The sequence below is a fragment of the Lonchura striata genome, chromosome 11 (assembly GCF_046129695.1).
Source record: "Lonchura striata isolate bLonStr1 chromosome 11, bLonStr1.mat, whole genome shotgun sequence".
NCBI classification, from domain to species: domain Eukaryota; kingdom Metazoa; phylum Chordata; class Aves; order Passeriformes; family Estrildidae; genus Lonchura; species Lonchura striata.
This window is the reverse complement of record NC_134613.1, coordinates 4,450,571-4,463,780: the sequence shown is the minus strand read 5'-3', so window position 1 is coordinate 4,463,780 and position 13,210 is coordinate 4,450,571.

Genomic DNA, 13,210 nt, shown 5'->3' with positions numbered 1-13,210 from the left:
ATTTATTTAAGAAATTTAGGTCAGTCCATCGAGTCTAAAATCCACAGGTGAAGGTACAGAGTGGGTAAGACACAATATCTAAGCATAGTCAAAGTTGGGGCAGCTGATTAAAAAGATCACAAAGATATTTTGACATTGTCACATTTCAGTAACAAACTGAAACAAAGGTTTGTAAAATTCAGATTGCACAATTTGTAAGAAAATCAAGTGGTCGCATTCTCCTGTGTCTTGTGCCACAGCAGCAAAGCCACAGGAATTAGGTGAGATGTAAACTAAGAACATGGCAGATTGGATACTTCAGTAAGAACATGACTGAATATTTAGTTTTGACACCACATGGTCTAAGATACAATCTTTGCTTCTGTAAATTAATTTTTTAAAATACAGTATCCTCAGTGCTACCATGTCATCTTCAAGAATATGAATGTAAGCTTTGCTTTTTTGTCCCTTATGTCAAAGTAAGTAGATTGATAACTGCCAAAGGAAAAAGCATTTCTTGACACAAGGGTATGGCAACAAGTGTGTGCTGTGTGAGCCCCTGTCATGAAAGACACTAAAAGTCAAGTTCCTTACTCATGCTAAGGCTCCACTAAATTTCTCATACCCTGAATATTTGTTATCTCAGACTGGTGTTTATTAATTGATTCACTGCTGGCAATTGAAGTTGCTGTCATAATTTTTCATCTAAAGTGCTGGCACTCAGAAAATAAAAAAATCAGTTTCAATCTCTTCTTACAAGAGCTGCCATTCAAACAGAAGTACACAACTCTAACACCCTTCTACAAGTCCCTCCCAGCATTCAGCAAACTCTTAGTAAATCAGATGATAATGCTGTCTCATGAATATCTAGAGATAGCACATGAGCTGTTCTAAAGTTGGGTATATGAAGAGGCTCAAATTTTCAAAACTTATTTCTGAGCTCAGTACATTTTCTTCTCCAAGTGGAGGAAAGGTGTTCAAGATGATTTTTACATGTGAGAGAAGTGCTTGTGTACAGTATCCTGCAGAAACTGTGTTTGGGAGAACAGACTTGCTGTGAGGAGTTCATTAGTACCAAGAGCGAAATTCAGTAAACATGCTTACTTCCAATCATCTAACAGAGGAATAGGATGCTGAACTTTGGCTAATCTGAAGCCAGGCACCTATTTTCAGGTTGCAGCACTGTTGAGCCTCCTGTATCATTAGGGAGCTTGAAAAAAAGCCTTTTCTAGTTAGTTAACAGAGTCTAAATGAGTGCAAAGTCTTTTCCCAGAGATGTCAGGAAGAAGAAGGACTCTTTTGTGCTGATGGCATATTAATTGAACTCTGAGTTGTGAGCCTGAGGTCTTCATTTCAGGAAGTGCAACAAGCAACTGGGGAATCTCAAGCTACACTACCCAGTTCTTAGAGCAGTCTGTGCAGTATCAGGCTTAACAGCCCTAGAGATCACATCTGGTTTGGTTCAGGCTGTGGTTGTTACTGACACGCTTGTTTTAAATGGATGGCGTCTGTTGCCTTCTTTCCTCAACGCTGCTGGAAAGGGAGATGGGAGGCACAGTTCAGCTTTCTTACCTCAGGATTTTTTGCAAGCTCAGGCACTGCTGGCCTCTGGGAACAAATGTTTTCCTTCTCAGGAAGGCAGTGGTCACCTGCCATGTGCTTGGGTTCTGGAGAGCCAAATGGCTTTCTTTCCTCACTCACTGCAGGAGAAAACTTCATTTGGCAAGTACCAGTAGGGGCATTTCTCACACCTGCAGGAAAGAAGGTGTGGGGGGGTGCAGTTTGTAGTGGGGGTGGAATGCTGGGCATCACTGCTGGGTGCATCCCAGCTGCAGAGGGCCAAGAGCTTCATTCCTTCAGAGAGGGATGGCAGCAGGGAACACACTGCATACATCCACAAGAAAGCAATTTAGGGGATTTACTGACAGTTGGTAAGAACAATCATTAAGAAACACCCTTCAGCACTATGCAATGCACTTCCCGAGTGCATAAGTATGGATGGTGGTGAAACTCCTTTTAACTGCTGGTTGCTATTAACTGTATCTAATATGATGACAGCTCATCCACATCTGACAATCCTCAGTCATCCACAGAAACATCCACAGCAGGACAAGCCTCTTTGTTTTCTGGAGATGTGGGATGTGGCTTGCAGCAAGTTGTGCTTTGAGCTCAGTCATTGTGACCCAAAGGACAGAGAGGTGTTGGAGGTGTACTCAGGACTTCTTAATATAGTGAACTGTTTGAGACTTTTAGCAAGATAATCCCCAACTCTTGAAGCTGATGACCACTCAAAACCATACCCCTCCTTCCTACAAATTGTCAACACTGTGAGCTAGGAACATGGTATCCTCTGTCTGAGAAAATGGTCCTCAAGTCAGCACTGGGTAAGAGTTCCATAGACCTATGAGGCATACTAGGAGAAAAATCTGTGGGAGCAGAAAACATTCTGCCTAAATAATGTCAAACACACTTTTACTGGAGGTGGGAAGCCCAGGTCCACAAGGAGAGACTGTAGGGAGCGCTGTGCTCCAGGACGGTTTAGATGAATGGAGACAAGAGATCTCTGAAGGCTGCTCTTAGGATATCAGGTTTATTAGGGATGCAGAAAGGTCTTGCTTGGGGCTGCCAGACGCAGCACGTGTCAAGGCTTGAGGGGATGGGGGAGAGACAAGAGGATGCTCTAGGAGAGGGTGGAGGTCCTAAGAGGAGGGGAAGTTCCAAGAGAGCGTCTGGCCCCCCGGAGACCCCTTATCAGGGGGCTTCAAGTTTGGCTGGAAAAGACTTGGGCCAATGGGTTTACAGGCACTTGATGTTTTAGGGGAGGGTTACAGGTGCGAGGTCAACCATACATTTTGGGGGGTGAGATGGAACAGTCCACTTGATTTTTGGACTTACCTGTAGGTAAGGGCATTGTCCAGCCAGCAGGGAGGACTGTTCTCATCCTGGCTGTATTATTTATGAATAATTATATTTATCCATCCTTCTCAACAAGAGACCTTCAACTTATACCCTAAAATAGGAGGGGTGCCTGAGCAAACTAATTTCCCTCACCCCTGGACCCTGGCTGAGAGAGGTGGTTTTCATGCCACACACCATGGCAGCTCTCTCCACAAAAAGGGGCTGTGCTTCCTTCCTGGGGTGCAGGCAGGGAGGCAGATGGAGTCTGTCTTCTGTCACCTCTTTGACTACTAGAATTAGATCTTCCCTTCAAAGCTATTGCAGCTTGCAGGCGGCTGGATCTAGTGGCTCCTGCAGATGGCATCTGCATCCTAGGGATGGAGTGAAATCTAGGCTAGAGCATGGCAGTGCATAGTGAGATATCAAAGGAGCTTAGACAACTCTGAACCCTACTTCTGTCACTCTATTGTTCAGCATCCCACTGGGATCACCCATCTGCAGTTCTTTAATAGAAGAGGAGCTGCTTCAGTTCTGCTGTCCTGGCTTCTTCTGCACAGACACTCTGCACAGACACTCTGAAGTATTTTCTTTAAAATTTACACTCTCTGTTACTCACTTCCAAGTGCAGTTAGTCTTCCAGCCCCTCTTCATCCGTGCATTGCTACCAGAGATTTCTGCACCCCTTTATCCACAGCAGAGGCAGAAACATCTGTTACTGCTGGTTTTAAAGTCCTCACTATCTGAAAGTTTCACCTCCACATGGCATGGCAAGGAAATAGCTGTCCTGCCTCTGCAGAGCAGCTGCCTGGCACACAGGGGATTGGCTGGCTCCAGCAGAGTTCACTTATCCATCAATGCAGGAAGAGCCAGGGAGAGCATCCAGTCCTGGTGCCCAAGCCCAGTGCAGGTGGGAGAGCAGAGCAGGAGTAACTTGGCATCTCCCATACTCACAGCCCCACTTGTTCTTGTGGGCAATTCCATTTCCTTATTAGTGACCCCCACCATCCCACTCAATGTTGTGCTGACAGTTGTTGCTGGGAAGTGCAGGGGATATAGGGATGGAGACTGTTAGGTCTAAAGCAAACACACAGGGGAGGAGGAGGAAGAGGAAGATGAAGAGGAGGGGGAGGATGGAGCAGAAGAGCAAGCATTTGAGCTAAGCTAAGCAGGATGATGCAGCTTCCAGAAGGAGGGACAGCAACAGCAGGAAGTGGCATTTACTGGAAGCATTTTTAAAGTCAGTGGGGGAACAGCTGTGCTGATTTTAATCCAACTGGACTGAAGTGGCTCCAGAAGAGCCAAAAAGCCCTTTGATACCTACTGCCCAGGCAATAAAATGTTAATCACCTTGAAAGGCTTTGTTCTCTTAGTAGCAGTATTTTTCTGTTTAGCAGAAATGCACTGCTGCTTCCAGTCCCAGACTCCACTGTAATATGGACTGTGCACATGGAACAGAGGCTGCTCCTGCTGCAATGGCCTCAGCATCTGAGAACTGGCAGAGAGCTCAGAGTACCAGTGGCCATCAGGAGCAGTGGCATGGCCCTTCTGCTCCCACAGCACTGCCCTGTGTGCCAGAGACTGCTTGGAACAGGCAGATTTTCTAAAGATGGGTGATACTGTGGCTCTAGGGGATTTTGCAAATGTGTGAAAGTCTAAGAGAGCTAACAGGGCAAATTTTAAAAAGTGCAGGCTGAGGTTTCAAGCCCAGATGTGAAATAGATTCTCAAAAGTATTTGAAATTATTAATCAGTAGAGGAGAGGACTTGAAGGGCCTAATTTCTTACCCATCCTAGTGAAGTTAAGCAGTGAGTCTCCCTCTGGGAGGTCACAGACTCCTGTGATACATGTACGTTCTCCTCGGATAACAGATTAAACCTTATTAATTTAAGCTGCCAGCTGTTCTTTCAGCACTGATCTCTAAGTACAGCTATTCCAATGGTGCGTGTCCCTTACACCTACAGCCTTGTTCTTCCCAGACCTTACTGACACCTTTGTATGTTTTGTACATAGAACAGGCCTACCCTGCTGCTCAGGGTTCATGAGGGCTCAGGCAGTGCCTGCGTTATCATCCAGGAATGCTGTGAGCAGTTTGACAGAAATGAACCAGGCTTCCTACTTCCCCAGATGGCTCACCTCATCCTTGAATTTTCTCAGTTCCCACTTTGGCTGAAAATATGCTTTTTTCTATTCAGTATAATTTAAATTATGTCCCAAATTTTCTTTAAAATCTGAGGAAGTAACACAAAAAGACATTCCAGCCTTGCTGTGTTATCAGATAGCAGTAAGTGTGAACTGATAAGGTGACCAGTATTCTTTTTTAGACATGCATATAGTTTAGATTTCTTTCTCTCAGATCTTTTCATCACTTTCAGGGATTAGGAGAATCTCCAGGCTGCCAAAAAGCTCTTACCAAAAGTAGGCATCTTCTATATCATCTGACTGAAGCTCATAGCATCATCTAAACAGGAAGGGGAACGTGGAACAAACTTTCCTGTGTCTCTTGTAATACTGTTGAGTGCCAAAATGACCGAGATGTTTTCTGTAATTGGCTGCTTTTTCAGTAGGAAAACTACCCTAAACTTACTGAGTTTTCATAGTTAATCTTCCATTGCTGATAGGAGAAGTTTGGGGCCTGACTGATATTTCTTGACAAAAAGAAGTGTATTTCTGAAACCATTCTGACTGTTTTCCACTTAATGCTGTTTGCTGAAATGTCTCATTTTGCAGAGGGCACTAGAGGTGCTACTCCTTCTATTTGCAAATAAAGGTAAGTCATAAAGTATTTCTGATATTCATCATGACTGTTCATGCTTTCATGATCTCAGTGATGATTTCCTGTCTCAGACACTTCTGTATACATCTCTTTGAGATTTTAAGTAACCTTCCATCCTTGCAATTTTCATCTATTTCTGCATCTTACTGTATTAATAGGCTCCTTTATACTATTACCTTCATTGCCATCAGAATCTAAAGATGAGGTGAATTCTAGGCATAGCCTGTTTCCATTATTATCTTTATTTTGAAGGAATCATTTGTCTTCATTATCTGCAGCTGCATCCTGATGGATTTTAAAAAGGTACATATGATATTTTCCACTTATGGGAGCTTGGGCTTTATGCAGGGCTTTCCCTGCTCCTTCTGCTTGTTAAAAAAAGAAGTTTCCACTCCACTGCTGGAATGATAGTATAGAAAGTGTCTCACAGACAGACTGTCTCTCAAAGGAGCAAGAATCCTAAAACCCAGCAGATTCATGTCTAAACCTTATTCTTTCCCTGCTGCATTATGAATCAATGTACCCTGCTGCAGTTTTCTTTCCCTCTGCAGTTTTCAGCATACTCCACCTTTTTAATTTCTTCTCTAGCTCTGCATACAGCTGGCAAACTAATCAGTTTGCCTGAGCAGTGCACCTCAATATATTTGTTTATGTGGAATGAGTCTAGCTGCATTTTCTTATTCCCATCATCTGCTGGTCATCTTAATCTCTTTCAATGTTTGGTTCATGTAATGAGCTCAAAGAAAAATTCTTTTATTCAGGACAAGGAAGTGAGGCGCTAGAAAAAACATAACATGAGCTAGCTGTGAAAATGAGTGTTTGACACACTTTTAGCATGAAGAGAAGCGGAGACTTTTAGCAGTAGCACAAGTAAGAGAGTTACGAGGTCACTGTGTGGATTTAGAGAAATGTACAATTAAATTTTTTCCTGCTATAGGGTCTACATTGCTACAAACCTCTGTTGCCACAGAGTATTTAGTGTTGCAAGCATCTGGCTTAGACTTAGACAGCTGTTGAACATAGGCAATTTCAGCTTCACTCCTTTTGCCTCAGTCAATCCCTCCCACAGCCTTTGTTGCTGTGACCTACATTTTGAGCAGATGCTTTCTGATGGCATTTCAAAAGAAACTAATCTTGCACTCAAACTGAATCATGGCTGGATTGATCTGTGCTCCATATTCTATGCATGTGTAAGTTTATTTCTGCCTCCATCTCAGAGCAGCAAATCCTTAATGATCTGTCCTTACACACAGGCTCACCTGCAAGGCACAACTGCCTGGAAGGAAGACTTCAGGGCTTTTCTTTCTCCAAAAGCTAGCTGCTGCTGGCTGCGAAGACTAAAGATTTATTAATGCTATCCAATATTTTTCAAAATTCTAATGTGCAAAGGAAGATAAAAGCTTTAATTAATAACTTTAAAAACATCCCATAAGACTAAGAACGATGCTCCAGTAATTACCACATACCCTGATTATACTGTGCTAACTAAATTCCTATCCAATTGTACTGTCAATAATACACCATGTGGAGAGCAGAATACCAGTGTCAGGGTTTTCCTTGAAGTGAAGTATCCTTACAGCCTCCAGAGCTCTGGAATCAACAAGGAGACAGAGTGCAAGAAAAGTACAGGAAAGGCAGCTACTCAGAGAGTCCTTTCATTATGTGTAATAGATATAATTCGCACCATTTCTAGTATGATATATGTGATACTGAATATTTATTAGAGTATACACGTTTGTATCAGGAGTCCCCCCCACCCTCGCAGGCGAAACCTGGTGTATGTTGAAACCCAATTTACAAGTAAAAGGATGTGGCTTCTCCAGAGCTGGGCGTATCTGAAGTGATACAGGGACGCTCAGCCCTGATCATCGCATGAACGACCCGGGATGGATCTCATGGAAATACTCCAGACAGGTACACGTGAATGCAGCGTTCCGTAAATTTCATCAAGGGATTCACCAACTCCAGACATTGAATTGTTCTACCTCGTCGCCAAGAAAAAAAAAAATCTCATCAAACTATGGGACTCTGAATAGATGAAAGGACTGATTGCCGAAACCCTGGCCTCGGTGGAACTTCTCCTATAAAAACCGCTTGTGCCAGGATGGAGGTGTGTGGGCACAGAGGAAAACCTCTGCTGGGGCTGACTTCTTGTTGCACACCCAGGTCCAATCCCAGGCTCGGCTCTGTTCTTTCCTTGTGGCTGGCTAGATAGAATTTGATTGCAAATAAATATTTTATTTTTTCATTTTAAATTTGGTTGGACAAGTTTTCATTTATAACAGTCTCCTAAATGTGTCATATACCTACACCCTATAAGGCAATTTTTATTTTGTTTATTTATTTCTCCAAAGTACACTGCCAATTCCCTTCCTGTTAAAGGTGCTGAAGCATCTACTGCTGCAGACCATAAACTTGTCCTTACTGTTTTTACAGAGACAGTGCAATTGTCCTGTTCAGACCTTATTAAAGCCTTGCTATTACAAGAGGACAATCTGATTTAGACCTTGTTGGCACTGTCACACTTACACAAGCACTCACTCCATAAGAGGGACTGCTGCAGAGAAGGTGCTACATTTATGGACTTGAATCATGCTCTACCACACTCTCAGGTGTGGAAGTGTTTGAGTTTGCATCCCTCTGAAGCATCCTCTCATAGACTAAGAGCAACATAATGGAGTAATACCAGCCTCTTTCCAGTCCTTTTTCAGGACATCACTGGGATTATCCCTGTACCCACAGGCTCCTTTACCCAAGTGAAATGCTTCACACTGCCACTGATGCTGCAACATGGATGCAAAGGGAAATGAAATCAGCTGCAGTAATTTCTGGCACTGAGGCCCAGGGCTGATGGGCTTCCTTCCAGGGACAGCTGGTCATTAACCCTCACAGAATAGGGGCTTTTAGGTCCTTTCAGTCAGGACAATGGGCTATATGCTAGGAAACACTAACTGCTGTGCAGCAGAGATTTAATCACACCTTTTGGGACCTTAAAAGCTGGTAGCAATTGATTGAGGCAAGGGTGATGAAGCGAGGTCACAGCTGCCTTCATCTTTCATATGGGGTCCGTGGAGACCACACGTAGTAGTGTGCAGAGTTCCCTATTGATTCAAGTGGCTTGGCAATTAAAAAACCCTGTTTTCATCCTTTAAGTCATTTACCTTTCACCAGATGAAGCCAAGAGGCTCAGCCAACCTCAGCCAGTGGCATCTCCGCTAAGGTGGATGCACTCAGCTGTAACTGCAGATAAAGCTGAGCACAGCTTCATTTCATGCAAGTGAGAGTTGCCTGAGACACACACACCCCAAACAGATGGGGCAATGTTTGCCAGACACAGACTGAGGCCAAAAACCTGGTGAAGTGAAAATGGCGTGGCTCTGCAGAAAGGCCTTGCTGTGTGGAGAGCTGAGAGGGGAGGCACTGAAGCAGGGCTGTGTGAATGGTTTATTTTCTGTGCTGCTTAAATTCCCCTCCTTTCTCTCCAGCTCACCACTGAAATTTAAGAGATGACAACCTCTGTGTGGATCATTTGAACCCCATGGGGAAGAGGAGTGTGTCTTTCTGCCCTCAGCGCTATTGTCCCAGAGCGTTTACAAAGGCTGAAGCTTGGGAGGGCCTCAAACCATCTTTGTTCAGCATATAGCACAGTAGAGTTGGGGGCAATAGAGGGGCTCTGTCCTCCTGTGCACTCCAGTAATACCAATGGTAACAACTATAGCAAAGGCATGGTCTCAGCCCAGTCTGCCTGGGGGCTTAAAGCACGCACGGACTTCCCATCAGGGAAGTGGACATGTCTTTTCATAAATCACTTTGCTGCCTAAATAAAATAAAAGGCCATTTCATTTTCTTAGCCACAGTTTCATAAAACAAGAGTCAAGAATGCCTGGTTTATCATGCACATGGATGACAAAACATCAGAATAATGCATTCAAGCTACAAAGATTCCCAAAACAATAGAGGACTTTGCCATGTGGAGAAAACATCTCTGGTGAAGGCTTGTGCAGGCTGAATGCCTTCTGGCTATTCTTGCAACACTATGCATGAGAAGACAGTAATCATACCAATATAAGAAAAATGATGCCCTGAAGGTCACATATAAGAAAAGCACTGTTGCTATTTTTAGAGTTAGAAATGCAGTTGATACTCTCCAAACAAACTTTGAAAGAAATCCTTTGTGCCTACACCCATGGTTTCCCTGAGCAGCCTTGCACCAAGATCTCCTAGTGCTGAAGTGTGTGTGTGCTTAGACAGCACATTCTAAGCAGCTTTGAGCAAGGAACTGTCTTCCTGTCAGTTGAGTAGCACTGAACACAACTTGCAGGACTGAAACCTCAGCTAGGTGGAGTGAAAAAGCTGTGTAAGACATCCTTAAATGTAAGGACACCCTTGCATCTATTTTGAAGGGACAAAAGTGTATTCCAGACAAACACCTTCTGTTCATGACTGCAGTTCCTGACCATTCCTGTCATTTCCTCCATTCCTGAGCCTTATTCCTCAACTCAGCCAGAAAGGCATATCTTGACTCTGTTCAGGCAAAGGCAGAGGAGGAGCAAGAGCTGCTTCCTTGACCAAAAGCAAGTTTTGGGCCGCTGAATGGCACTAGCTCTGTGCACTGCATCCCTGTGGCTCCATTAGCTCTTCTTACATTTTGTTGTCATTGATAACCCTCCAAAGCCAGCTAGCTCCTTCCATCTTCTGTTAAACTCTGGACAGTGCAGAAACTCAGTGGACTCCACTAGGAGCATTTGTCCAAACTACAGAGAGAAAACTTCATTTTAAAAAGTACCTTTACATATATGTGGGTAACTATGGTAATAAAATTCTTGCAAAGCAACAATGCAACTTCATAGGAATAAGTTTAAAATTGCTGCGAGAGTGCAGTATAACAGAGTGATTATGTGCCTCCAGGGCTGGTTAAGTGAGAGGGAGATTCACACTATTGCCAGCTGCTGAGCACCATAATGTTTGTAGGTTCTCATCTTCTCCTTGAGACTAATCTCATGTTTACGACCAGCTATGTGAACTGTTCTCTTCACCAGCTGGGTGCTACGGCGCTGCCATTAGAGGCTTGTGCTGTGCCCAGGACAAAGAGTGGTGGCCCCCTGCCATCCCCACGGGCTGCCTCTGCCTCCAGCCACCCAGCTGTGATGGCTGCTCCTGCCAGAGGAATGCTGGCACTGTGGCTCTCTTGAATCAGCGCCAGAAACTTAACAGTTAATTCCTGTCTTGTTATAGAGAAATGTATTTTAAATTGTTATCCCAATATCTTCTTATTCAAGATACCAACTTTTTCTCCTCAATTTCTCTCTGTATTTTCTTTGTGTTATTAGATGATGAAATCTCGCTAATGGGCACCCTAATTATTGCAGCATCCAAATGACAGGCTTCAGGCAAAATGATAATTACTTATTACTAAGTATTCATAAAATTAACATATCCTGAATAAATTCAGGCTTCATTTAACAGGCCACTGCACTTATTACAAGCATTTAGCACATGCAATTGTTTAAACTTAGTAGAAAGCAACTTGCTCTTTCAAAAAATATCCGGGTCAGAAGTAGATGCAACCATAATTTGCCCTAACAAGAGCAAATGTCCAACAGTTTAGGGAGTTATACAGCAATTTGTTCAAATGCTTGTAAGTTAAAAAGCCTACAAAGAAGCTCTTTCCAGGCTTTTAATTATGGCAAAGTATCCAAACCCTTCTTTAAATTTTGTTTCTCAGCCAAAATCAAGAAGGAAAAAAGTTATAGAAGAAGTTATAAATTTCCTTTCTCTTCTCCTTCTCCCTACCTTGGAACAGACTCAGGGCTTTATGCTGAGATCCTTCTATGGTTCCCAAGTATTATATTTGAGATGTATTAGACTTTGATATACAGTGCGGAGTGTTCCCCACTGACATACTAAGACACTAAGTACTAGCTGTGGTGAGAGGGGAAAGAGCTATTTGTGTTCACATGAAAAATCTTGTGTGCCACAGCATCAACCCCCATGGGAAAATCAAAAATCTTTGGGAAAATAGTGGAATGGTTCATTTCATAGCACCATTCACCCTACCTGCAGGAGTGTCCAGTGTTCCTTCTGTCTCTAAACTCTGTCACCCGTGCATGTCTCATTGTATTTCAGCCTGGTTTCCCAAGACTGGGGGGAGGTTTTTCAGTCATGCCATCTCTCTATCTTTCAGTCACAGAGAAGTGAATAATTGCTGAACAAAATGGGTCACTTTCCAATAAACTGAAAGAAAAGCAAGCAAGCACTGTGTTCATCATTAGCTAGGGCTGCTAGAGCTGTGTGAAAATCAGGTCCTGTGGCATGATGGCTATTTCACACACAGACAAACACATGCTACACCTCTCTTGCCTCCTCCTTCCCTTTCTTGAAAACACAGTTTTGTGCCCATACCACTTGGCACCCTGTGAGGTCAGGAGAAATGTTGCAAGGTGTCCCCCATCCCAAGTCCTGGAGTATATTCTTAGGTGTTTTTCCAGCAGGATGAAACACTGGCAATAAATCAGTGGATGAACTAATTCTCCTGTTACTTAAACAATAGCAAGGAAGAAAGCTCTATCCCTGAAAATGATCCTTTTACAGCATTGTGACCATTCCCATAGCTGCACTGTGACCTGTATTGAAGATTTCTTTTGTTGCTGCAACAAATTCAACAACAGCAAGATTTCTTTATAAACTGGACTGGAAATGTATAATCTGTAATGGAAAGTGTTACAGATCTTTACTGTTTATTCTTCCTGTTCATCAGATAGTATTGATATCCAGTTCATTAAAGGAATTATGGAGTAAATCACACTTGAAAGAACAGGATACCAGTCAGGTCCAGATGCTTCCAATTTACTTCACTAAAATACTTCTGATTAAAACACATTACTAGTGACGTGTCTTAAAAAGAACTTGGACTTCAAGCTCTGTAATAACTGCAATATGTTCACAGTCTCTAGCCTTGCCACATGCCTAAGCTCAGTGTTAAAAACTCCTGCAAAAAGAGTTATTAGGTGCTTACTTCAGAGACAGGCTTTCTCACTGCAGTCATTGCTGATGTCCTGGCACACTCTACGGAGGATCATGCAAATTAATATCATTATTTAGATGTTCCAGACTCACTAGGCATCATTATGGCATAGTGTCAGTTCTACACACATTTCCACATATGGAACATTTTAAAAATCTCCCAGCTACAGTAAGAGAAATGGAAAGCAATAGCTTCAGCAATCATCAGCATCTTAAAAGCAGCAGAATCTCAGGACTGGCATGTACTATATATTAGTGCTCAAAAGATCTTTCTGAGTAACTTTGATATGCAGGCTCCCAGAAGTCTCGGAGAAGAGTCTTAGGCACCAAAATCTGGAGAAGAGACCTTGACACTGACCCACCATAGCTATTCCTATCTGCAATTCTGTAAGAATACTACAACTCGAATTGCACCTTTATCTCCCAGCACCAGTAGCTACTTAGACAGGAAAGCTTCAGCACTTTGAAAACTTTCTGTGAACTCATCAGACTTATGATGAAATCTGTCCCCTAGCTTCACATGAACATCCTGTGAGG